The sequence below is a fragment of the Pinus tabuliformis genome, chromosome 4_2, assembly GCF_031772625.1.
Source record: "Pinus tabuliformis cultivar Carrire ecotype Pingquan chromosome 4_2, CPIR1, whole genome shotgun sequence".
Lineage (NCBI taxonomy): Eukaryota > Viridiplantae > Streptophyta > Pinopsida > Pinales > Pinaceae > Pinus > Pinus tabuliformis.
The window spans coordinates 1,128,448,404-1,128,473,431 of record NC_142304.1 but is presented as its reverse complement, the minus strand read 5'-3'; the positions used below and the strand labels follow the sequence as shown (position 1 = coordinate 1,128,473,431).

Here is a 25,028-nt window from a genome sequence, read left to right as displayed (position 1 = left end):
AAATCTGGTACATGCCTCACATCAGTTAATAATTTTGTTGTCCCATCAAACATTTGTAGTTGTACACTTCCTATTCCAACAATACTGCAAGTGACATCATTACCCATGTACACGACTCCATCATCAACTGATCTATATGTTTTAAACCAATATTTATGAATACACATGTGGTTAGATGCCCCGGAATCTAACAACCAATGTTGATCATGTTTTGAAATATTAACTGACAATACCTCATCACTCATACCTGAACCTGATACTGAACCTGTATCCGTGGTGTTGGCTTCCTTCTTTTCTGTCGAAGAGCCTTCTTTAGCAGCCTGCTTTCGCTTCCAGCAATCCTTTTTCAGATGTCCAGCCTTGCCACAATGCCAGCACTTCACCTTGGGCTTCTTTCCTTTGGACTTCGAACGAGAGTCGCTATGCTTTCCCCCGGAGTGTCTCTCTCGTGAGCGACCTCTGGCCATCATTACCTCTGATGTAGAGGTGTCTGCATTCGACCTCTTCCTCGTCTCCTCAGCCAACAAGGCTCCAACAACATCATCAAACTCAAGGATATCTGATGTACTAAAGCTTATGGAAGTAACAAAGTGATCCCAGGATTCGGGCAATGAACATAATAGAGTTATTGCCTTATCCTCTGAATCAAATTTCACATCTAGACTGTCTAATTGCACCAATAAGGTATTAAAAACATTCAGGTGATCAGCAATTGAGGTACCTTCTTTCATTCGCAAACCGTAAAGCTGCCGTTTCAGGAGAATCCGATTTGTCAAAGATTTCGTCATATAGAGCTTCTCAAGCTTTGACCACAAGCCTGCGACGGATTTCTCTAACACAATGTTGAACAAAACATCGTCCGCCAGACATAACCGAATTGCGCTCAGAGCTCTATCGTCCATCTCATCCCATTCATCCTCCGTCATGGAAGGAGGCCTTTTGTTTTTCCCCAACAGTGCTTTCGCCACACCTTGTTGAACCAGCAGATCGTGCATCTTCACCTTCCAGATCTCAAAATTATTCTCCACTGTGCCGATCGACCGAGGCTTGAACCTTTACTCGTCTCAATTCCTCGATAACCTGCTGCAACTCTAACCAGGTATATCAGCGCGCTGCTCCTCACCACGCCAGGGCTGCCCAGCAAACGCACCAGCATTCACCTCAGCGGCTGCTCCTCACCACGCACAGCAAACGCACCAGCATTCAATTATGCGCCCAATTCCAGCACGCAGGTCTGGTCTCTACCGCGCAGCAGTGATATTCACCCTCCAGCATGCAATCTCAGCACCTCCAACATTGCTCTGATACCAATTGTTGGTTCAGGTGCACAGCAAAATTAAATAAACACAGAATTAACACAACAGAACAATCAAGCACATAGGAGACAATTTTTAACGTGGTTCACCCAACCAATCTGGGCTACGTCCACCAAACATAGGCATCAGGAATTTATTAATCAAATTGGAGATTACATCAAGAAATCCTCACACTCTCTTAGCAAACATCCGAATGGTTGCCTGTTATATAACACAGAGAATCTAACAGCCTCATTAATTCCCTCACATCAAATATAAGAGGCATTAACTCCCTCCCAACAAACTGGAGTTAATCTAGGACCTGAATTCTATTGTTGTCATCAGCTGAGATTTTTGCCTATTTCATCCCAAACAGAAAATCTCAACAATAATTTGGTTGTGCGTTCTTTTTTGGAGGTTGCGCATTGGAATCACTAATCATAATATCTGTGCATCTATTGGATATTGTGCACACATTCGATGCAATGAAATTATATGTGATGTGGAATATAGTTAGTGCAACTTTGTGAGGTGTGATGGGTATGCATTGATATTAAATGCCCATGGAATTTAGTTGAGCAAGTTAATCTTGCATTGAAATTATTATATGTATTGGCATGTCTCTCCATTTTTAAATTACAGCATATGCATTGAGTTTGTGTAGCAGCGATTAAAGGGTTGTAATTTGCAACTATAGTCCAACGAATTCTGTGCAATTTCTAGCCTAAGGTATTAATTATAAGATTGGAGAAAATGGGTAGGATTGATGATGAAATATAGTTGTTGAATACTTTAATGCATTTCACTATTTATGAGATGGAAAATATCAGCGAAGACATTCTCTTTGACATTCAGAGCTGTCTGCATAATGCATAAGAAAATTAGAATTTTTGCAGTTCGAATCTCAATTTCAGCAAAATGAATTAAAACAAAAGAGTCATCATCCTAAACTTGTTTCTGTTCATAACATTGAAACAGACTCCCATAACCAGCAAGTTGATTCAGATCAAGTACCCAATGAAGCAGCAAAATTGCATGCAGAAGTAGAAATTCAACCTGCACTTTCCAAGCCAATCATGAGATCTTGGGAAGAACTTGTAAATAACAAACACAAAACCGGTCTTGGATATGAAAATAATGTGTCCTTTCACATTCCATATTATTCAAAGCCCATTCAGTTTCAGAGTGCTAGATTCCTTTATTACAGTACACCTTTAGATATTCCAGTTTCTGCTCCTGTTCCACAACAACAACAACACAATGTTAAATGCCAACACTGTGATCGAATCAGCCATATGAAAGATCATTGTTTTGATATTCATCTATGTAAGCATTGTGGTCAACGTACTCATTCTTCACACAAATGCTTAAAAAACAAGCCTCCTACAAGAACAAAGATTCATCTTGGATGTATCTCTTCTTGGCAATGGGCTTCAATAACCAAGAAGATATTTTGCTCATACAACATGATTTGTTATCGAATATTGAAAATTCTTGCAGCCGAGATCTCTTCATCTTCTCACCTTGTATCTGACAAGGGGGGAAGTGATGGTCATTTACAAGTTTCAAAGCCACATCAAGCGAGCCTAAGCCACAACCTGCAATACTGAATTTAGAGTTGTAGCCAAAGATAGAGATTCCACTGAGCATGCCTTCAGTTGGTGGTCAGCCTTAAAACATCTATGTGGGGTTAAGACTTCCTTCAAAGAATTGGAGACACTTCCTCCAGGGAAAATTTAAGGATGGAAGTTTATCTTAAAGTTTAGAAACCTTAGCGAATCTTACTAGTCCATAATAAAAATTTTGATGATATTTTTGTAGAAATATTTAGATTTCCAATGATTTTATATTAGTTGATATAATATTTTGGCGATTTTTAAGGAAAAATAATAGTGTACTGTAAAATTTGGAGGAATTATTTTAGAGAAAAAAATGGAAATTGGCAAAAAAAAATTGAAAAAGGCATGGAAAATTAGCCTTGACTTCGTCTAGCAGAATACTTCAGCTTCTTGGCAGTTTTAGAAGAGTTCCAGGAATCACATTAAGCATTCCAAAGTTGGTGGTCATCCTTAAACCATTGTAAGTTGTAGACATCCCTTTTTCAGGTTGAATGTCTCCCTCTCCAAAGCATTTGGGACACTTCCTCTTGCAAAATATTTCAGCATCTTGCTAGAATTGGAAGAGTTCTGGGAACTGCACTAAGCATTCCAGTCTTGGCGGTCATCCTTAAACCACCCCCCTCATACCAACATTTCAGAGAGAACATTCAGCCTAGTGTTGTCATCCATATTTTTGCACATTTTCTATTACAACTCTCTTCTTGGACTCATACATATCCCTTCGGATTAAGGGGGGTGATGTTGGACATCTAATCCTCTATGGGTTGTTGTGGAATTGTGAACATCCATTGGAGTCCAAGAGACCACTTGGAATATGAATCCAAAGGTCATACCATCTACTATAAGTGTATATCATGTCAATAATATATGCAATCTAATGCTTATCTTTCACATTCGATATTTACATTCCATGTGAGTTCAACAATAATAACAACGCATATTGACACGAGATATAAGTGGAAACCCATAAATAGATAAAACCACTATTTTGTTATTTTTTTTTATGCAAAGGCAAGCTCATACTCCCTTATTACATCTGATTTTCTGTAGGCTCCAATCTACCGGAGGCTGCTACCTCAATTTTCTGCAAGATGCAACATGCAAGGAAAATCTGAATCCCATACGTTTTTTGTAGGCTACAACCCACATGAGGCTCCTACCTGAACGGGCTCCCACTTGATATTTCTCAAACCACTATTTGAAAGGAGACTACAATCCCCTGATGCAAACAAGAAACAACAATGTGTTGGTTTACGAGGTCATAAATTATGCATATCTCCATCTTCATTTATGCCTCATCTTCCTTTCAAATCTGCTTCACATAAGCTTCATATGTGCCAGATAACTAATGCACAACACGTCAATAATCTCTCGCACATTCTCCAACTGTTTAACCACTCATGCCTTTGAGAATCACATCTTTTATAAAAATTGTTTGCTGGTTGTTTGTATCCCACATAATAATATGAAATGAATAGGCTTAACTCTTTTCCTTCCTCTCATTCGTTTCCAAACTCTTCATATTTTGAATAGTAGAATACAAAAATAAATGCTCCACCCTCATCCACATGTAATAATCAAATTCATCAACATAATGCCAACATCCTGTAACATTATAGAAATAACATATGACTATATAATTGAGCATTCATTCCTCATGATCAATAACAAAATTTTGACAATAATCTCTGCAACATTTTTTCCTTTTCTTTGGACTTGCATCCTAACATCTTCCTATCATTGTCTCAACATCCTTTCTTTTACTGTTATGGAGTCTTGTCTTGTGTGTCATGGAGTCTTTCCTTTGCTATTATGGAGTCTTGCCTTGCATCACAACAATTTTCTCCAACAAATCTATCTTCAAAACAACTTTATACACAATCACTTCATGACCTCAACTAAAATGAGGTTCTTTCAATTCCCACTATTTGCAATGAACTGCGACGAAGAACCCTTCACCCACATATGTGAGTGGAAGACACGCTCCCCCTCCTCTGGATCTTAACCTTGGTGGCGGCAATGGTGGCACTGAGCTCTACATCGATAATTTGTTTCCCCTTGTAGGGTTCTGACTGAGATTCAGAACATGCATTTGACTCTAAAGCTTTCATCTCGGCCACCAGTGATTCCCTGGCGCGACTCATGCACGTTTGAGTTTTAATTTTAATAAAGACATTATAAAAGAGTTGGAGGGCTCCATTGTAATTTTGATCTAAATTATATTTCGCAGTGTTTTATTATATTAATAAAATGAAAAAAAATATAAATATACTCATCTATATATTTACTTAATAAACTATACAAAATTCTTATAAAATCATAAATATTTTTTAATTAAATTATATTATTATTTATATTATAAAAATTATATATATAATTTTAATTAATATTTTCAAAACTACCTCGCATGACGTGCACGTTTGAGTGTTAATTTTAGTGGGGACATTGTAAAAGGCTTGGAGAGTTCCAATGTCCTTTTGGTCTAAATTATGTTTTACTCTGTTTTATTATCTTAATAAAATGAAAAAAAATGTAAATATACTTATCTGTATATTTACTTAATAAACTATACACATTTTTTATAAAATCATACATAATTCTTTTATAAAATTTTATTATTATTTATATTGTAAAAATTATATATATAATTTTTATTAATATTTTCAAAATTATTTCATTATAACATTTAAACTTATAACACTTCTTATAAAATGGCATTATTATTTATATTATAAAAATTATATATATTTCAAATTTATTTAAATATAGCATTTAAACTTATATAACACTTTTATAAAAGAATGTGATAAAAAATCATTACCTTTAACAAATATTTTCTTAGAAATATTAATAGCCACACTATTTACCAAAATGTGTAACAGAGAAACTCTATTATAAAATATATTATAAACTCTTATTATAACCTTTCCAAAGACATTATAAATTCTTATTAAATCCTCCAAATATTTAACATCAACAGAAACGTGTCTACTTTGAGTTTCATAGAGAATTATATGTTGCCCCATTTTGTTATTTGTAAGTGAAAATTTAAAAATTTATAAAATGTAAAAAAAAATATGAATATTCAATTTAATATTAATTATTTGTTATTTCTTTTATAATTAATAGAGTATTTGGAATTTTTTAATTTATTTTATTAAATTTGGTATTTCACAATTGCCACTACAAATAAGAGAATATGGATAAAGAGAATGATTTTTTATTAATTGTATGGACTTTTACTTTCGTTTTATTGAGAGGCAAAGAGAAAGATTTATGATTAATTGTCTGGACAAGCTATAAAATTGTTTAGAGGAAGTAGGTTGTGCTGGCATGATCTTAGCTGGGATAGTTATCATCCTTCTTCTCTACGCTGATAGTATTGTTCTTCTCGTAAGGTGCCCATCTAGAGAATCATGGAGAAAGATTGAGCATCTCTAGAGAATCATGGAGAAAGATTGAGCAAATCCATAAGCATTTTATAACGTATAACCTCAAAACTAAAAGAAATACACCCTATCCTATTCTCCTTATAGAAGTGGGTCTTTCCCCTATCGAGAGCCTAGCTATGACTAGGCTTTTGTTGTACAAGCACAAACTCAATAACATAGGATACCATAGACTTCCTAAGCTAGCTTTAAATTCCATTCAAAACCACCTAAGGCTCAAACGAGGTTGGTATAAAGACATGAGGCCCTGGTTAAAACCATTGGGAGATCGACGAGAATGTTGCATTGCAAAACATTAATAACATTAAAAATATTGTTACTTCTATGTTCAAAGAAAAAATGTGGCGTGAGAAAAATTTAGCAGCTAAAAGAAAATTAAGATATTATAAGGAGGTCATCAACCCCACCCTAGAAGATCAAAAGTATCTCTCTATTTTAGCTAGCTCGAAGAAGAAAATTAATATAGCCAAGATTAGAACGAACTCTCTTCATTGGGCAGTTCCTAAAACACCATGGATGGAAAAGATCTGCCATCTCTGTGAGAATATGAACATCGAGGATGAAAATCACTTCCTCTTACAGTGCCCCGCGTACAACCACATTAGATCTCAGTTTCATAATCTTTGTTGCAATATTGACCTTCCTAGCCTCTTACGATGTCAAAATTATAGTGAGTTGGGGAGGCTTCTCTCCAAGCTTTTTGAGCATAGGAATAAAATCTTAAATCAAACTAAATAATTCATTTCTTAGGTCCGATAGACCAAAGTTTGGTTTCAGTGGACGTTAACCATCATTGTCACCATCATTATCATCATTCTTGTTTCAATCATATAATTAGGATTTAGTTTTAATTTGATAAAGAAAATGTATTTTTTTTTTTTGTATATAGAGATTTACTTGTGGATACGATATTGTTTCGTATAAGTAATTATGTCAATAGAAATATTTATTCAGAAAATAGATAGAGAGGTGGAAGATCACACTCGATCTAATAACCACTTCCCATTTTAATCTAGTCCTTATAATTCCATACAATATTAGCCTTTATTCTCCTACTTCACTACCACTACCTCTCTAGTAACACCTCTTCATCACCTCCTACCATCATCCCTATAGTCACCTACCTACTGCCACCACTCCTCCTTCTACAACTTTTGTAATAATGATTTCACATTGCTAACCCACTACTATCACTAATCAATACCAACAATTATGACTTAAGAAGACGTGTTAATCATTAGGTTGATTTCATGTTGATAAAATATCATTTTCTCAACTCTTAACATAATTCCTTTATTACCCATTTTTTGTACTGTGTCTCCAATGGCTCGTGCTTCATCTTGTAAGTAGGCTTCTTCAATTCTCTCTTTTTCAATCCATATCTTCTTGTCAAAGTAATAAACCTTATTTGTTTGCTTGCATTACTGATATGTTTGTAAACATATTTTTTAGTCATCATAGTTTAAAGGATTTTTATTTATCTTTCAACTTTGTTCCAAGATTCTTTAGAGAGATGTGAACCCTAAGCATGCAAACTACAAAGAATCACCATTTGCTAGAACAACCACATAAACTTATTATTTGTACCAATATTTGAAGAGTAACTTCTTAATTTTGAATTAGATGGTTGAATTTTTTCTTTAAAAAAAAAGAGGGCATTCATGCCCCTATTACACGTGTCCACACTAGTGATCCAACTAATAATACTTAGTTGAAAAGAAATGTATCTAATTTGTCACTATTGAATTTAATGTTGATATCATATTAAAAAGTAACTATTACCATTACCTTTCTTTGTTTATTCTGGTTAAGTGTAAAATTTATTTAAGTGTAAGATTTTTTTGGAATGTATTTTTGTGTTTTGCCATTCACAACACATTATTTAAATAAGTATTTCTCTTCTCTAACCCTTGATGATTTAATCTTCTAAATCATCTATACATAAAATTTGTTCAAGGCATCTTTCTTTGTTTATTCTGGTTAAGTGTAAAATTTATTTAAGTGTAAGATTTTTTTGGAATGTATTTTTGTGTTTTGCCATTCACACCACATTATTTAAATAAGTATTTCTCTTCTCTAACCCTTGATGATTTAATCTTCTAAATCATCTATACATAAAATTTGTTCAAGGCATCTAGATTTATTTGGAAAGTTTTTTTTTGTTTTGCGATTAACACCACATTATTTAAATATGTATTTCTCTTCTCCTAACCATGGTGATTTAATCTTCTAAGTCATCTATACATAAATCTGATGATATTAGATAAAGATACATCCTAGTTTCACCATGATGATATACCAATGGTAATGATTGAATGCTTATACCAAAAACAAGTGGATGAAGGATCTATAAGATTATTTTCTTTAGTCCATTTAGTTATTTTGTTTACTAAAATTTTGGCAAATAATTTCACGAAAAAGTCATTTACGATAATGTTCTATAATTTTCCATGAATTATTTAATTCAATACATTTATGAATATGTATCATATAATTTAAAATATTATCTTTCTTGATTTCCTATAATCATGAGAAAAGTGCATGCAAATTTAAAGGTAGATGATGTAGGAGCATCCAGCTCAGGCACCATGACCGCGTGTCGGTCTCTGCCAGGTCAAAGAGTTGAGTTTACTTTTTATTTGTCTTTATGTTGGTTGACAGAATAGGAGGTAGGATTTTTATTTTTATCTTAATTTCTAATTAGTCAAGGGTAGTTTGATCAGTTAGGGTTATTTGTTTGTCTGTTGTTAATAAGTCATGGATTAATGATTGTCCTATTATTTTAAAAAGAAAAAGACAAATGTGTCTAAAAGGAAAATCTTGTCATAAGGATAGAACAAATGACTAATAACCATGTAACTGTAAAGACTGTAACTGAAAAGCAACTGTACAGTTTCATTAACTGGAACAAGAAACATATAAATGTAACAGGACAAATCATGTAAGGGGTTCAGTACCTCTCGCACTCGAATAATAACAATAACAGAGAAATTAAGTTCTGTCCATCTGTATGTCTACTGTACTTTATTATATTTTCTAATTGATGACTATCTGAGCATGCAACTAACTCTACACAGATTCTTGAAATAAATTCTTTTTGTTTTCCTGAGAGAGAACCAGTTCTCATAGCGAGACCAAAGAGCAGATACAATACGAGGGTTTATAATTCGTTTGAAGCAAACAGCAAAAATAGACCAAGAGTGATACAACCAGAATTCGGTACAGGCCAAGCACCCATAGGCCGGACGAAAACTTCCACATACATTTCAATTGACAGCCATACAAAATTACCAGTGCATCTACAGCGTTCGTGCATGTTCATATAATCACAAGCAAACTGAAGAATCATAATAGCAGTTCAGGCTACGAATTCAGAGCAAACCAAAGCAAATGACATTCAGGTAAATCAACCAAAATCTTATTATATTTTCCTGAAAGATTTTTCTTTCAAAATTGCAAAGTCCAGTGAATAGCAGTTACATCATAGTACTGTAAAAAAAGTAAAGCCGTGAACGCTCAAACCGTGAACGACAAACCCTAGGTGAGGGTTTCAAACACATATTCATACACAGCTATAGACACGCAGACCCTTGAATGACAAACCCTAGGTGAGGGTTTCGAAAGAAAATTGCACCCATAAACAGAAGATTGCAGTCAAGACACAGTGGAAGCCCATATTTCCAAAGTAACAGAACATCACTCACAGTGTGAGCCAAACGACAAGTAACATGGGTGACCAACCCATGCAACCAGAAGGCACAAGTTAAAAACTAGAACGAGCACAAAGGAAATTCGAAGAGGCAGAGCCTACCGGACAAGACCGAGGCCTACAACACCAAACCCTCCAACCGCAAACCCTCAACACCTGCACAGCAATGACATACAGGTGTTAGGAAAATATCTTGTAGAAGAAGTGAAAGTACAGAGCTGGAAAGGAAAAAAACAATGAAAATTGCATTCAACTTACCAGAGAATTTGCAGTGAGACCGAAGACCAGCATTCCACCCAAGGTTCCAACTGACTGTGGAGACAAAGGAGCGGACCAGGTCAGAAACTGTGGAAAAAGAGTCATAAATTGAAACAAAGAAGGAAGACTACCTATGTATTAAGCCGAGGACGGAAGAAGGCCATCGAACTGAGCCTGGATACAAGCAAAACACTAAGTTGCCAACCAGAACGAGAAAATACCAACATATAGCTTGAAATACGGCGACCTGTTGAACCAACAGTGGAAGGAAAACAAACCACAACCGAAGTATTACTTACCCAGGCGACTACAGGGCAAACCACAACTGCCAACAAACCAAGGTTTAAGAATAACCACATTCACAGCAGAGAGTCATTACAGGAAACACCAGGAGGCGCGCCCAAGGCTCGCAGCAAAGCTGCCCACCAAAACTTGCAGAGCACAGCGGAGCAAACCCTCGACAAGCCAATAGCAAATGACCAAAGTGAACGACAAACAAAGGGTTCAAGCATAGGAATGAGTGGGAATATGAAATCCGAGGCAAGTACCTATTCATTATAGTGTAAATGAATGCCACATAATACAAACCCAAAATATCCGCCGGTGCATTCCTCCCACGTGCAATCACCACCAAATGATACAACCAAACAAATAAACATTCAACATAATCATTTAAATTACGACAGATTGTAAAGTGTTGGGCTGGTCCCATCAGTAGACATCCTCCCCATTTAACAATTTCAACTATAAAATACAAACCTTTATTCTCTCTTATAATCATGAGAAAAGTGCATGCAAATGTAAAGGTAGAAATCCTCCTCATTTAACAATTTCAAATATAAAATACAAACCTTTATTCTCTTATAATCATGAGAAAAGTGCATGTAAATGTAAAGGTAGACATCCTCCTCATTTAACAATTTCAACTATAAAATACAAACCTTTACTCTCTTGATCATTTAGATAATATGGGATTTGTCTTACCAATAGTTAAACTCATGAGCACATTTGATAATGTATATGATCCAAATTGTATCCATCAAAGACTGGCAAAGAACCATGACTGTATCAGGTCGGGACGAAACAAATCTCTAAAGAATCCAAAACAGTAATCAAAAACACCTTGAACCAGTAGCAATGGCAGCCAGCGTGGAAAGACAAGGACCTCGGTCAAAGCGCGCTAACTGAGGCCCATGGAGACTGCGCAGGAGGTCAAAGTAGCCCCTGGGAGCCCCGGATCGGGAAAAGGAGGTGATTTTTGATGCGCGATTAGCGAACAGGGCTAAAGTGGAGGAAGCCCGAGCACTTGGACACATGGCGAACCGGAGAACTGCGGGCGGGAAAAGCAAAAAAGCACTAATCGTACAAGGCAAGACCCGCGCTCTAGAAACTGGCGGTATTGATCGGGGCACCCTCAAACGGCAAACGGTTTTGGAGAAAGCGGAGCGATCCCACTCAACAATTGATGCATGGCGGCGGAGGTGAGAGAAAACCATCGTTGATCGCGCGTTATCGGTTGAGCAGGTCAACCGCGCAGGACGTGCGTATGACATTGGATCTGGGGGACCCAGATCGGACGGCTGAGATTGCGCCCGATGGAGGAAGCGGAATCGACGAAGGATTAAGCCGTGTTTGTAAATATTTGAGGTCTGTTTGACCGCCACGGTGGAGGAAGAACGCATCCACGACGTAACTGAAGAAACGAACCGACAAGCAGGCTAGCACTATTTAGATGGGGACACATGGCCACTCCCTGAGCATTCATGCTGATGCTGAACAGGGAACTCCAAGCGCAGCTGCAGAAGGTGAATCGACAGAGGCGGGAGAGGAACCGAATCGACATGAGTTCAAATGGCTAAAAGCCATGAACAGTGAAACATAATACACAGTTGAACACTAAGAGACATAAACCAGAGAAGAAGGGCAGTAGAGCAACAGCAGGGAGAGACAAAGGGCCGAGCTGACCAACAACAGCGTTGAGCACCAAATCTTGGGAAATTCAAGCCATCCCCATAAAGGAATCTGTCCAGGCTAAGTGCCACGTTGGGCTCTTGCCACTGTAGACCAAAAGGTCACAGAGTTGGTAGGAGGACGAAGAGTCTGTGTACTCCAATGGTCTGGGAAATCCAAGAACCACCTTGCCAAGCAAAACCTGCTTCAGGAGAACTCACATTGAGTCCTCGTATTGTAATTCTCTACTCAAAGACAATAAAATAAGGCCACCACCGAAAAGCTGGACCGGAGATGTAGCCCTAGAGAATAGGGTGAACTCCTTATTAAAATTGCTTGTGTCTTTGTGGTTGCTTACTGCATTTCTCTGTTGTCTTTCCATTTAAATGTCTGTGTATTGGCAATCTGATCGATCCGTTGCTTAAATAACACAGAACACACACCGGCACATGAGTTTGTAGTACCTTTTTTTTAATAAACTTTAAATTGGTGTCACTCATAGGGTGATCATCAGGTCAAGTGGTATCAGAGTGCTTGGTTGTAAGGTTAGACAAGCTTGTGTTGGTTTAGCTCTGAATGCTCACTAGATCAAAGCTCAAATTAGGAGAAGGAGAGTTGGTGGAAACTAATCCTGAAATTGGGAGAGTCTATCCTCAGAAGACAATGTCAGAGGAAGGTTCTATGGGGCCAGACCCTTAATTCATAGAAAGTTTCCTAGCTATAAAGTCTATGGTAGAAGAAATGTATAGGGACTTTAGAAAGCATAAGGATGAAGATTCATCAGGTTCTAAACAAGATAAAGAAAAAGATGAGTCTCATTCCCATGACCACTCAAAAGGAAAGGGGAAAGAGGAAAGCTTTCTCACACCTCCTAATAGCCCTGTGCATAATAAGAAAGCATCTTTGATTAAGTTAGATGTTAAATTTGATTTTCCTATATATGATGGAGAGCTAAATGCTGAAAAGTTGGACAATTGGATTAGACAAATTGATGTATATTGCAGGGTACAAAACATAGACTCAGACAAGAATAAGATTTAGCTGGCAAGCCTACGCCTAGGAGGCACTGCCTTGGTTTGGTGGGAAGGAAGAACCCAAGCTGATATGAAGAAGCATGGTAAGACCATCTCTGTCTAGAGTGAATTTGTTGCTGCAATCAAAAAGCAGTTCTATCCATTGGCCTACATGCAACAAGCCATGATGAGTTGGCAAACTCTTCGGCAGTTGAAAGGGAAAAGTGTGCAAGGGTATACTCAAGAATTCAGAAAGAGAGCATTGATGTTGGGTATCTCATTAGACTCACCAGAAACTCTTTTGAAGTACATTGGTGGTCTACACAGCTACATGAGGCATACCATCCTCATGTTTAATCCCACTAGTATAGATGAGGTATCTGTACAAGCTACTCATCTAGAAGCTAGAGGAAAGAATGGAAATCTTGAAGTTGGGGGACCATCCCAACCCACTATAAGCAAGAGCAAGGAGAAAAGAAAGTAGAAGTGGAAAGCAAGGAAGGCTAACACTGCACAGAAAAGCAAAGCTTCATGCACTCACTGTAAAAAGGATGGGCATGATGATGAGCACTGTTGGATTCTGTATCCAGAGTTGAGACCTAAGAAGTCTGAGGGCAAGAAGAAGAAGACTGCTGCAGCTATTCAGAAAGATTTGGGGTCAGACTCGGGAGATGAAACAATCATTGCAGCCACAAGTATAAAAGGTAAGAATTATGAAGCATCTACTAGTAATTCTACTCAATCTGTCATTGATGAAGAACATGAGAGAAAAAGACATGCTTTTCCATATTCGAGTTGTTTCCAAAAATCAAGAGATTGATACTTTGTTTGATAGTGGCTCACAAGTAAATCTAATTTCTGAAGCAATTGTAAAGAAATTGGGATTAGTAACTACACCTCATAAGAAACCATACCCATTAGGATGGTTGAATGATAAAGCACAACTACAAGTGACTAGACAGTGCAAACTCAAGTTTTCTTTTGGGTCAGCATTTGTAGATGAGGTTGAGTTAGATGTAATTCCTTTGGATATATGTGGAATTGTTTTAGGAAGTCCTTACTTGTATGATAGAAAGGCTATTTTCTATAGAGCTGAGAACAAGTATCTACTTGTTAAAGGTGGAATCGAATACTTTGTAAGAGCTCACAAGCTCAAGAATAATTATACTCTCATAAACTCAGGACAGATGAAAAGAATGATAAATTCATGCAAACAGTTCCTACTGATGGTTGTAAAGGAAAAGAAACCTGATAAAACCAATGTATTTGAGGGTTGTAATGCTGATCAGCAAGCTGATATAGAAAATATTGTTTCAGAATATGATGTCTTGTTCCAAGAACCTAAAGGTCTACCACCCAAAAAGGGAATAGTACATGATATTATTTTGTAGCAAGATGTTCCATTGCCTAACATTGGGATGTACAGGTTGTCTGCTTTAGAGAATGCTGAAATCAAGAAGCAGGTGCAGGAGTTGCTCGAGAAAGGGTTCATCAGGCCTAGCACATCACCATGTGGGTCACCGATCGTTTTGGTGAGAAAGAAAGATGGCTTGTGGAGAATTTGCATTGACTACCGAGCACTGAATAAGATAACAATCAAAAATCATTATCCCCTTCCTCGCATAGATGACCTTTTAGATCAATTGAAGGAAGCTGTTTATTTCACCAAGCTAGATTTGCACAGTGGATACCATCAGGTCAGAGTTGCATAGCAAGATGCATGGAAGACTGCTTTCAAGACAAAGCAGGGATTGTATGAATGGCTGGTTATGCCTTTTGGCCTAACTAATGCTCCTGCTACTTTCATGAGATTAATGAATGATGACCTCAGACATTTTCTTGATGATTTTGTTATTGTGTATCTGGATGACATTCTGATTTTTAGTAAAACGTGGGAAGAACATTTAAGGCATGTTAAGCAGACATTAGATGTTTTGAAAAGAGAAAAACTTTATGTTAAACTCTCCAAATGTGAATTTGGCAAAACCTCTCTAAATTATTTGGGTCACATAGTAGGGGGAGGTGAATTGAAAATAGATCCCTCTAAAGTGGCAGTCATTGTAAACTGGCCTAAACCCAAGTCTGCTACAGAAGTGAGAAGCTTCTTAGGAGCAGCACAATATTGGAGGAAGTTCATTTCAAATTTTTCCTCAATTGCAGCTCCCTTACATGCCTTGACAAGATTGAACAAGGTGTTTCAGTGGGGAGGCAAACAACAGAAAGCCTTCAACACCTTGAAAGAAAAGATTAGTACAACACTTGTACTAGCACTGCTAGATCTACAAAGACCATTTGAGATCCAAACTGATGCCAGTGACTATGCCATGGGAGTAGTGTTGACACAGCACGGTAAACCCATATGTTATCATTCTGAGACTTTTAATCCTGCAGTAGTTAACTATCCTACATATGATAAAGAATTGTATGCATTAGTTCAGAGTGTGAAAAAGTGGAAACATTACTTAATGGGCAAAGAAACAGTAATACATACTGATCACCAGCCATCAATACCTACACTCCCAAACTAAGTTGCAGCAATCAAGACATTACAGATGGATGGGTTTTCTACAACAGTTCCATTTAGTCATCAGATATAAAAAGGGCATACATAACAAGGTTGCAGACATGTTATCTAGACCCATTATAAATGCATCTACAATACTTAAGCATAATTCTGTGCTGCATGAAAGCTACATAGAACAGTATGCTCAGGACATGGACTTTAAAGATGTATACGCAACTTTGAGTGAAGGCAAAAGAATAGAAGAATTGGACTATCACATGAAGGACCGACTCTTATATCATTGTGGGAAACTCTGCATTCCACAAACTGAGAGAGTAAAGATAATTAGGGAAGCACACACTTCTCTGATATCAGGTCACTTTGGGGTAAGTAAAACAGTTGCACAGCTACAAAGGTTCTGCTATTGGCCGAAAATGAATGACACAGTTTCTAGATATGTGAAGGGGTGTGCTATGTGTGTTAAAAGCAAGCCTGGCAATAGAAAACTAGGCTTGTACACTCCATTGCCAGTTCCTTCTCACCCTTGGGAAAGCATTTCCATGGATTTTGTTGGAGGACTACCTAAATCTAGGAAAGGCCATGATTATCTATATGTTGTTGTGGATAGGTTCAGCAAAATGTGTATTTTGATACCCTGTAGTAAACAGATTACAGTTGAACAAACTGCAAAATTGTCCTTTGAACATGTATGGGTTCATTTTGGTTTACCCACTTCTATTGTATCTGATCAAGACACCCAATTTGTGGGGAAGTTTTGGTCAAGTCTGTGGGAACTAATGGAAACCAAATTAAAGAAAATCACAGCTTTTCATCCACAAACAGATGGCCAGACAGAAGTTGTTAACAGGACGGTGATTCAGTTACTGAGAGGATATTACAGCAAACACCCTAAGCTTTGGGATGAACACTTGTGTTATGTGCAACATGCTTACAATAGAGCCAAACACTCTTCTACACAGAGATCTCCTTTTGAGACCTGTTTTGGATTCATACCAAGGTCTCCTTTCGATTTTGTCTTTGGTAAAGATACCATGGTTGATAGACACAGTGATGTGGACAACGCAACTAGGTTCATTGAACAGATCCAGGAGATCCACCAGGCAGTACAGGAACAACTGGAAAAGAGCCAGGCCAAGTATAAGGCTAGGCATGATAAGCATCGGATGGAGCATAGATTTCAAGTTGGAGACCAAATCTGGTTGTATATCAGCAAGGACAGGATGTAAGGTGAAGGTAAAAAGCTAAAACCTATTAGGTATGGACCCTTCAAGATACTTGAGAAGATTGGTGAAAATTCTTTTCGCCTTGATCTACCAGCTTACATGCACATCTACTCAGTCGTAAACACAGATTGCTTGAGGTTGTTTGAACCTTCAATGATTGAGGACCCTGAAGAGCAGAGTCAATTACCTTCTATTGATGACCTGCTACCTGAATATCTTAATGAATTACGGGAAGACATAGTGCTGGACAGGAAGGTAAGGACAACGCATAGTGGACAAGTGGAATACCTCAGGATTGGGCTCGAAGGTTCGAAACCAAGCAGTGCGAAGTGGATTGAGATTGGACAAGTGAGAAAGCAATACCCTCACTTAGTCGATGCTTGAAAACCAACTTTTGGTGGTCCAAAAGCTCTTTCAGTGGGAAGGCCATGATCCGAATCGGATCCATCAAAGACTGGCAAAGAACCATGACTGTATCAGGTCAGGACGAAACAAATCTCTAAAGAATCCAAAACAGTAATCAAAAACACCCTGAACCAGTGGCAATGGCAGCCAGCATGGAACAACGAGGACCTCGGTCAAAGCGCGCTGATCGAGGCCCATGGCGACTGCGCAGGAGGTCAAAGTAGCCCCTGGCAGCCCCAGATCAAGAAAAGGAGGTGATTTTTGATGCGCGATTAGCGCCATCGCTGGGCGAACAGGGCCAAAGTGGAGGAAGCCTGAGCACTTGGACGCATGGTGAACTGGAGAACCGTGGGCGGGAAAGGAAAAAAAGCGCTAATCGTACAAGGCGGGACCCACGCTCTGGAAACCAGCAGTATTGATCGGGGCGCCCTCAAACGGTAAATGGTTTTGGAGAAAGCAGAGCGATCCCACTCAACGATTGACGCGTGGTGGCGGAGGTGAGAGAAAACCGTCGTTGATCGTGCGCTATCGGTCGAGCAGGTCAACCGTGCGGGACGTGCATATGACGTTGGATCTAGGGGACCCAGATCGGACGGCTGAGATTGTGCCCGATGGAGGAAGCGGAATCGACGAAGGATTAAGCCACGTTTGTAAAGATTTGAGGTCTGTTTGACCACCACGATGGAGAAAGAACGCATCCACGACGTAACTGAAGAAACGAACTGACAAGTAGGTTGGCGCTGTTTAGATGGGGACACGTGGCAACTCCCTGAGCGTTCGTACTGACGCCGAACAGGGAACTCCAAGCACAGCTGCAGAAGGTGAATCGACAAAGGTGGGAGAGGAACCGAACCGGCATGAGTTTGAATGGCTAAAAGCCATGAACAGTGAAACATAATACACAGTTGAACACCGAGAGACAGAAACCAGAGAAGAAGGGCAGTAAAGCAACAACAGGAAGAGACAGAGGGCCGAGCTGACCAGCGACAGCGTCGAGCACCAAAGCTTGAGAGATTCAAGCCATCCCATAAAGGAATCTGTCCGGGCTGAGCACCACGTTGGGCTCTTGCCACTGTAGACCAGAAGGTCACAGAGCTGGTAGGAGGACGAAGAGTCTGTGTACTCCAGTGGTCTGGGAAATCCAGGAACCACCCTACCAAGCAAAACCTGCTTCAAGAAAACTCACATTGAGTCCCTGTATTGTAATTCTCTGCTCAAAGACAATAAAACAAGGCCACCACTGAAAGCTGGACCAGAGATGTAGCCCTGGAGAATAGGGTGAACTCCTTATTAAAATTGCTTGTGTCTTTGTGGTTGCTTACTTCATTTCTCTGTTTTCTTTCCATTTAAATGTTTGTGTATTGGAAATCTGATCGATCCGTTGCTTAAATAACATAGAACACACACCGGCACATGAGTCTGTAGTACCTTTTGTTTAATGAACTTTAAATTGGTGTCACTCAGAGGGTGATCATCATATCAGTATATAAGGAACGTCTATTTTTACATGGCTCTCTTAGTACCTTTATTTTGTTGTTTGGTATTTATTTTTAGTTTTATAATATTTTTGAAATACCTTCCACTTTATGAGATGAAATGCAATTGTAATTCTATAGTATTTTTTGAAAAATCTCATTGATTAACTTAAATTTTTTAAACTTATAATTTATATTTATGTCATGGTTATTTTATTCAATGAACTTTGACATATCACAGGTTAGTGGTATATTAAACAATAACTTTAATTTGACTATATATTGGAAAATACCTACCAAAGTCACATATTTTAACCCCCTACCAATATAAACCCAATACACCTTCCCAATTTAGAAAACCCTACTTTCAATAGATATTGCAGGTATCCATTTTCTCATTAACATTTTTTATACCTCTTTATGTTTTTTCATTAAGTTTGACCTCCATTTTTTATACCTGCCAATATGAAAACCTTTTACCCCATATATATCCCCCGATGTTTTATGTCATTTTTTTCCTTAATATAGATCCCCAATATGAATGCACGTGGTATGGTATTTCTTCCCCAGTAAACACCATGATTTATATTTGAAGAAAAAAAAAAGATATTGACAATTTAATTTTTCACTCAATAATATATAAGGTTGAACTTTTAATTTAAATATTTTAACACAGATAAATATAAAAATAAAGAACAAGAGTTTGCATCATATATATTATAAATTCAATTGAAATTATATATATATATATAGGTAACATTCTTTAAGTTCCCTGTCCATAAACAAAAATATGTGACCAGGCTACAACTTAAAACCTTAAATTACATGATTATTGTCGTTGATGATTTGCCCAAAAGAATTATGTAACGATTTATTCAGTCCAACGTTTCAGATCCATCATCAAGAACCAAATCCAATTATTCTTATTCTATTAAACATATTGATTAGGCTTTCATTAAGCTTTCCTGTATATTTTTTCATTAAAAATTTGCAGCAAGGAGGCCATCTACTACTCATACACCAGAAACGTGAATGGTTTTGTTGCTACTCTTGAAGAAGAACATGCTCTTTCTCTCGCAAGTAAATTACTCACCTTTAATGCTCATTTTCACTCTTTCACATTGAATGAATGTGAAGCTCATAGATACATAGAATTTTCGATAGTTTTTCTTACTGAATTTGGTGTCGCTACTATTGGTGTTGTTATTCAGAACACCCTCAGGTATATTTGTATTTCCTAACCGAGTAAGAAGTCTACACACAACTCATTCATGGGGATTCCTTGGCTTAGAAGTAGGAGCTGGAAAATCTGAGAATGTACAAGTTTTTCTGAAATCGCTATGGAGAAAGGGGCAGTTAGGAAAGGGTGTTATTATTGCTCACCTCGATACTGTTGGAAAGGCGGAGGAGACAAAGCATGAATTCACACAAAACATGAGTTGTTGCTCTTCTATTGATCACATAAAACATGATGATTACAATGAACCTGGTGAAGGGTATTTAAACCTTTTCCAGCTAGCTATTTGCCTAAAATATCTTGACATGCAATCACACACTCAAAGTTGTCTATCACTTAACTCGACTGAACACTCAAACACTCAACCACTCAATCCCTTATTTAATTGACTCTCTATGTTTATCCAACTCCTCATGCAGGAGTAATTATCTTATTTTAACACCCCCCCTTAATTACAACTACTAAACTAAAACATGACTCATGACAACTCAAACACGCTTGCTGGTCTATGTCTCAGCTAAGCTTACAACACCCAAGTTTCTTCTATGAAACTCAAACACATCTTGTGCTAATGGCTTAGTAAATATATCAGCCAATTGATCACTTGATTTACAAGGCTTCAAGTGAACTTCTCCATTGCTCACAAGTTCTTTAATAAAGTGATACCTAGTATCAATATGCTTGCTCTTCTAATGAAACACGCTATTCTTGGATAGTGCAATCGCTGAGGTGTTGTCACAATATATTGTTGTTAATCCTTGTTGTTTCTGCTTGAGTTCATCAAGTACTCTTATTAACCACACTGCTTAACATGCTGCTAATGATGCTGCTACATATTCTGCTTCTGCTAACGAAAGTGTCACAATAGGCTGCTTCTTAGATGCCCATGAAAACACAACTGAACCAAGGTGAAACACAAAACCAGAAGTGCTCTTCCTATCATCCAAACTGCCTGCAAAATCGCTATCTGTGTATCCAATCAAATCCTTCTTTTCTATGCTTGCATACATAATGCCACAATCTCTAGTTCTTGCTATGTATCTCAGAATTATTTTTCCTACACTCCAATGTGTGTCTTTTGGAGTCTCCATAAATCTGGAAATCAAACTCACTCCTTGCATGATATCCGGTCTTGTAGCTGTGAGATACATGAGGCTACCAACCAATCTTTTGAATAAAGTTGGATTGACATCTGATCCTTCATCATCCTTGCTTAACTTTGTACCTGTTGCAACTAGTGTAGGGACAGGTTTGCAATTTTCCATCCTGAATCTTTTCAACAAATATTTGGAATATTTATTTTGACAAATAAAAATTCCTTTTTCAAATTGCTCAACTTCTATGCCAAGAAAATATTTCATGAGACCAAGATCTGTCATCTCAAATTATTTCATCATGGCTGCTTTAAATTCATCTATCTCAAAATCACCTGTAAAAATCATGTCATCAACATATAAGAAAACAATCAAAATTTGTCCATGCTCATTTGCATTTGTGTACAATGTAGGCTCAATGTTGCTTCTGTAAAATCCGTTCTTGATCATGTAGCTATCAATTCTGTTATACCAAGCTCTAGGCGCTTGCTTTAGTCCATAGAGCGCTTTCTTCAACCTGTAAACTTTCTCTTCATTACTTTCAACTTCATATCATGGAGGCTGCTGCACATAAATTTATTCTTCTAGAAGAAGGCTAATTATACTTTCCACTTGTTCTGAGCTGTTGTGGCTAGAACTGCTCTTACAGTATCCAATCTGGCTAACGAAACAATTTTTTTCCAAATTATATTCCCGGTTGCTGCGAGAATCCTTTTGCTACAAGTCTCGCTTTGAATCTATCAATTTCAACTTTCTCATTCAACTTTGTCTTGTACACCCACTTCACACCAATTAGATTTTTGTCCTTTGGCAAATCAACCAAATCTAATGTGTCATTCTTTTCAATAGCTTCAATAGCTTCATCCATGGCTTGCACCCAGTTTTCATCTTTGATTGCTTCTTCAAACGAAGAAGGTTGGAATGACAACAATGCAAAATTTGAACTAACATCCAAAACATCATAAATATCTTTCAAACTTCTCATCTTTCTCTTACCATTGCTTGATTCATCACCTGATTGATTGCTGGGAGAATCTTGATCTGTTGATCTGCTTGAGGATCCATGCTTCTCTGAAAATCTTGGAGTCCTTGTTGGTGTGTCTCTGTTTAGTGTCTTCACCTGTGATTCTTGCTGCTCCTTTTCTGCTACATCATCTTCTTCCATCAGTGGCACTTGTGCATCAACTATTTTGTCTACAGTTCCATTCCATGACTCTTGTTCCTTGAACACAACATCTCTGCTAATTATGGTCTTCTTTGTGATAGGGTTATACAATTTGTAAGCTTTTGATTGCTCACTATAACCAGTGAATATGAATTTTTCACTTTTATCATCCAATTTGCCTCTTCGCTCCTTAGGTACATGTGCATAAGCTACACATCCAAATACTCTGAGATGAGATATGCTGCAATACATACCTAACCATGCTTGTTCTGGTACTCTGTTCATCACACTCTTTGTAGGAGATCTGTTGATCACATAAATAGCACATGCAACTGCTTCTGCCCAATACTCATTAGACAAGTTTCTTCCTTTCAACATGCTTCTTACCATGTTCATAATTGTCCTATTCTTTCTCTCTGCTACACCATTCTGCTATGATGTGTACCTGGTTGTAAATTGTCTTCTAATCCCATGTTGTTTGCAATAATCATGGAATGCCTTTGAGTCATATTCTCCACCACGATCTGACCTCAATACCTTGATTTGTCGATCACTTTGGTTCTCTATTAAGGCTTTGAATTCTTTGAACTTTGCAAAATTTTCAAACTTCTGCTTCAAGAAGTAAACCCAAGTCTTTCTGCTGTAGTCATCAATGAAAGTGAGGAAGTAACAACTTCCACCAATCGACTGTGTCCTCATAGGTCCACACAAGTTTGTATGCACTAGCTCAAGAGGTTTCTTTGCTCTGTATGCAACTCCCTTTGGAAAACTTTCACGGTGTTGTTTTCCCAAGATGCAACACTCACAAGTACTAGCAGGTTCTTTAATGGGAGGTAATCCTCTGACCATCTGTTTCTGCTGCAACAATCTTAAACCAGAAAAGTGCAAGTGTCCAAATCAAAAGTTCCATAACCAATAATCATTAGAACATGCAACTGTAAAAGAACTCACCTGACCACTGTAATTCAAAATTAGAGGAAAGATTTTGTTCCTCGTCATCTACACCTTTGCTATCAACTGCTTTCTTGGGGGCTTGTCATATATAACACATTCTTGACCTTGAAAGATAACTTTGTATCCTTTCTATGTCAATTGACCAACACTTAACAAATTATGTTTGAGACTAGGAACATAATATACCTCTGAGATTATCTTCGGCTCCCCTGCTTGGTCAGAATGTTGACCACTCCTTTGCCATCTACTTCCACAGTCTTGTCAGTCCCCAACTTTACCTCTGTTTTCACAGATTGATCGAAATTTGCAACCAAATCCTTGTTGCTTGTCATGTGGTTACTGCAACCACACACTAGCAAAAGGTTCATGCATGGTATGGCAAGCTAAGAACATGGAGTTAGAACTCTCTATAGTGACATTAGCTCTTTGGTTCCCTTGATTAGCTATCTTCTTCCTGCAATCACGAGCATAGTGACCAAATTTATTGCAATAATAACATCTCACCTTTGATTTGCCAACCCCTTGATTATTGTTGAAGCTTCTGTAGTTGCTTCCACTTGCATGTTCATGCTCTTCTCGGCCATCTTTCTTACCACCATATCTTCCACTTTGTCCTTTGCCTCTCGATCTACTTCTGTCTCGACCTCTATCTCTTGAAATAGAAACCTGACTTTTGAAAGCGGTCTCTAAAGTGGAATCCTTATTTCTGTCTATCCTTGCCTCATGTGATAGAAGTGATCCCATCAGCTCATCAACTATCAATGATGCCAAATCCTTGGCTTCTTCTATGGCTGCTACCACAACATCAAATTTGGTAGACAAAGATCTGAGGACCTTCTCAACCACTCTTTGATCTTTTATATCTTCACCATAAATCTTTAACTGATTTATGATAGTTATGACCTGATTCATGAAAGAATCGATGTCCTTTGTCTCCTTCATCTGCAGACTTTCAAAATCTCTCATAGTATTCTGCAACTTAACAATATTGACTTTGGCCATACCTTTATAGTTTGTTGCCAAAGTATCCCATGCTACTTTTGCTGAAGATGTGATCATAATCTTCTGGAACACTGCTCGGTCCACTCCCTGCTGAATAAGCTGCAACGCATGTGCATTCTTCTTCTTGTCTTTCTTCCATTGTTCCCTCTCTGTATTACTGAGAGCTTGTTCTTCTTCTTCGTTCTTAGGTTCTGAAAACCCAAACTTGACATAATCCCAAACATCATGTGCCTGCAACATGGTCGCCATCTTAATGGCCCACACATCATAATCTTTCCCTGTAAACAATGGGAACTGGGGCTGGAAATTTGAGAAAGCCATCTTTCTCCAAAAATTTCTCCACTTCACTTTAAAAGATCACGTGACTTTTAAAGCCTACGTGATTATGCCTTTCGACTTTCAAATATGTTGACTGTGTATTGAGTTGCGACAAACGCTAATTTTTCTGCTAAACGACGGCTTGCTCGTTGACTAATCAATTTCCCAGGCGACAGGTGTTCACGGCAGCTGCGGCTGCTTTTTCAAGAAACTCTATCTATGTTGTTTACAAACCAAACGAGTTTGGCTACAACGGCTGAGAAACTTCCGACTATCTTATTACTCGCACATGCATGGTGCGGTTGTAGAATCTCTCTGTCTTAAACCTTGCTCTGATA

General features: G+C 37.8%; 1 pseudogene; it reads left to right on the top strand.

Annotated features, from left to right (window-relative positions):
• LOC149173631 (subtilisin-like protease SBT5.3) overlaps positions 1–25,028 on the top strand; it is a 57,866-nt pseudogene that overhangs the window by 24,335 nt on the left and 8,503 nt on the right.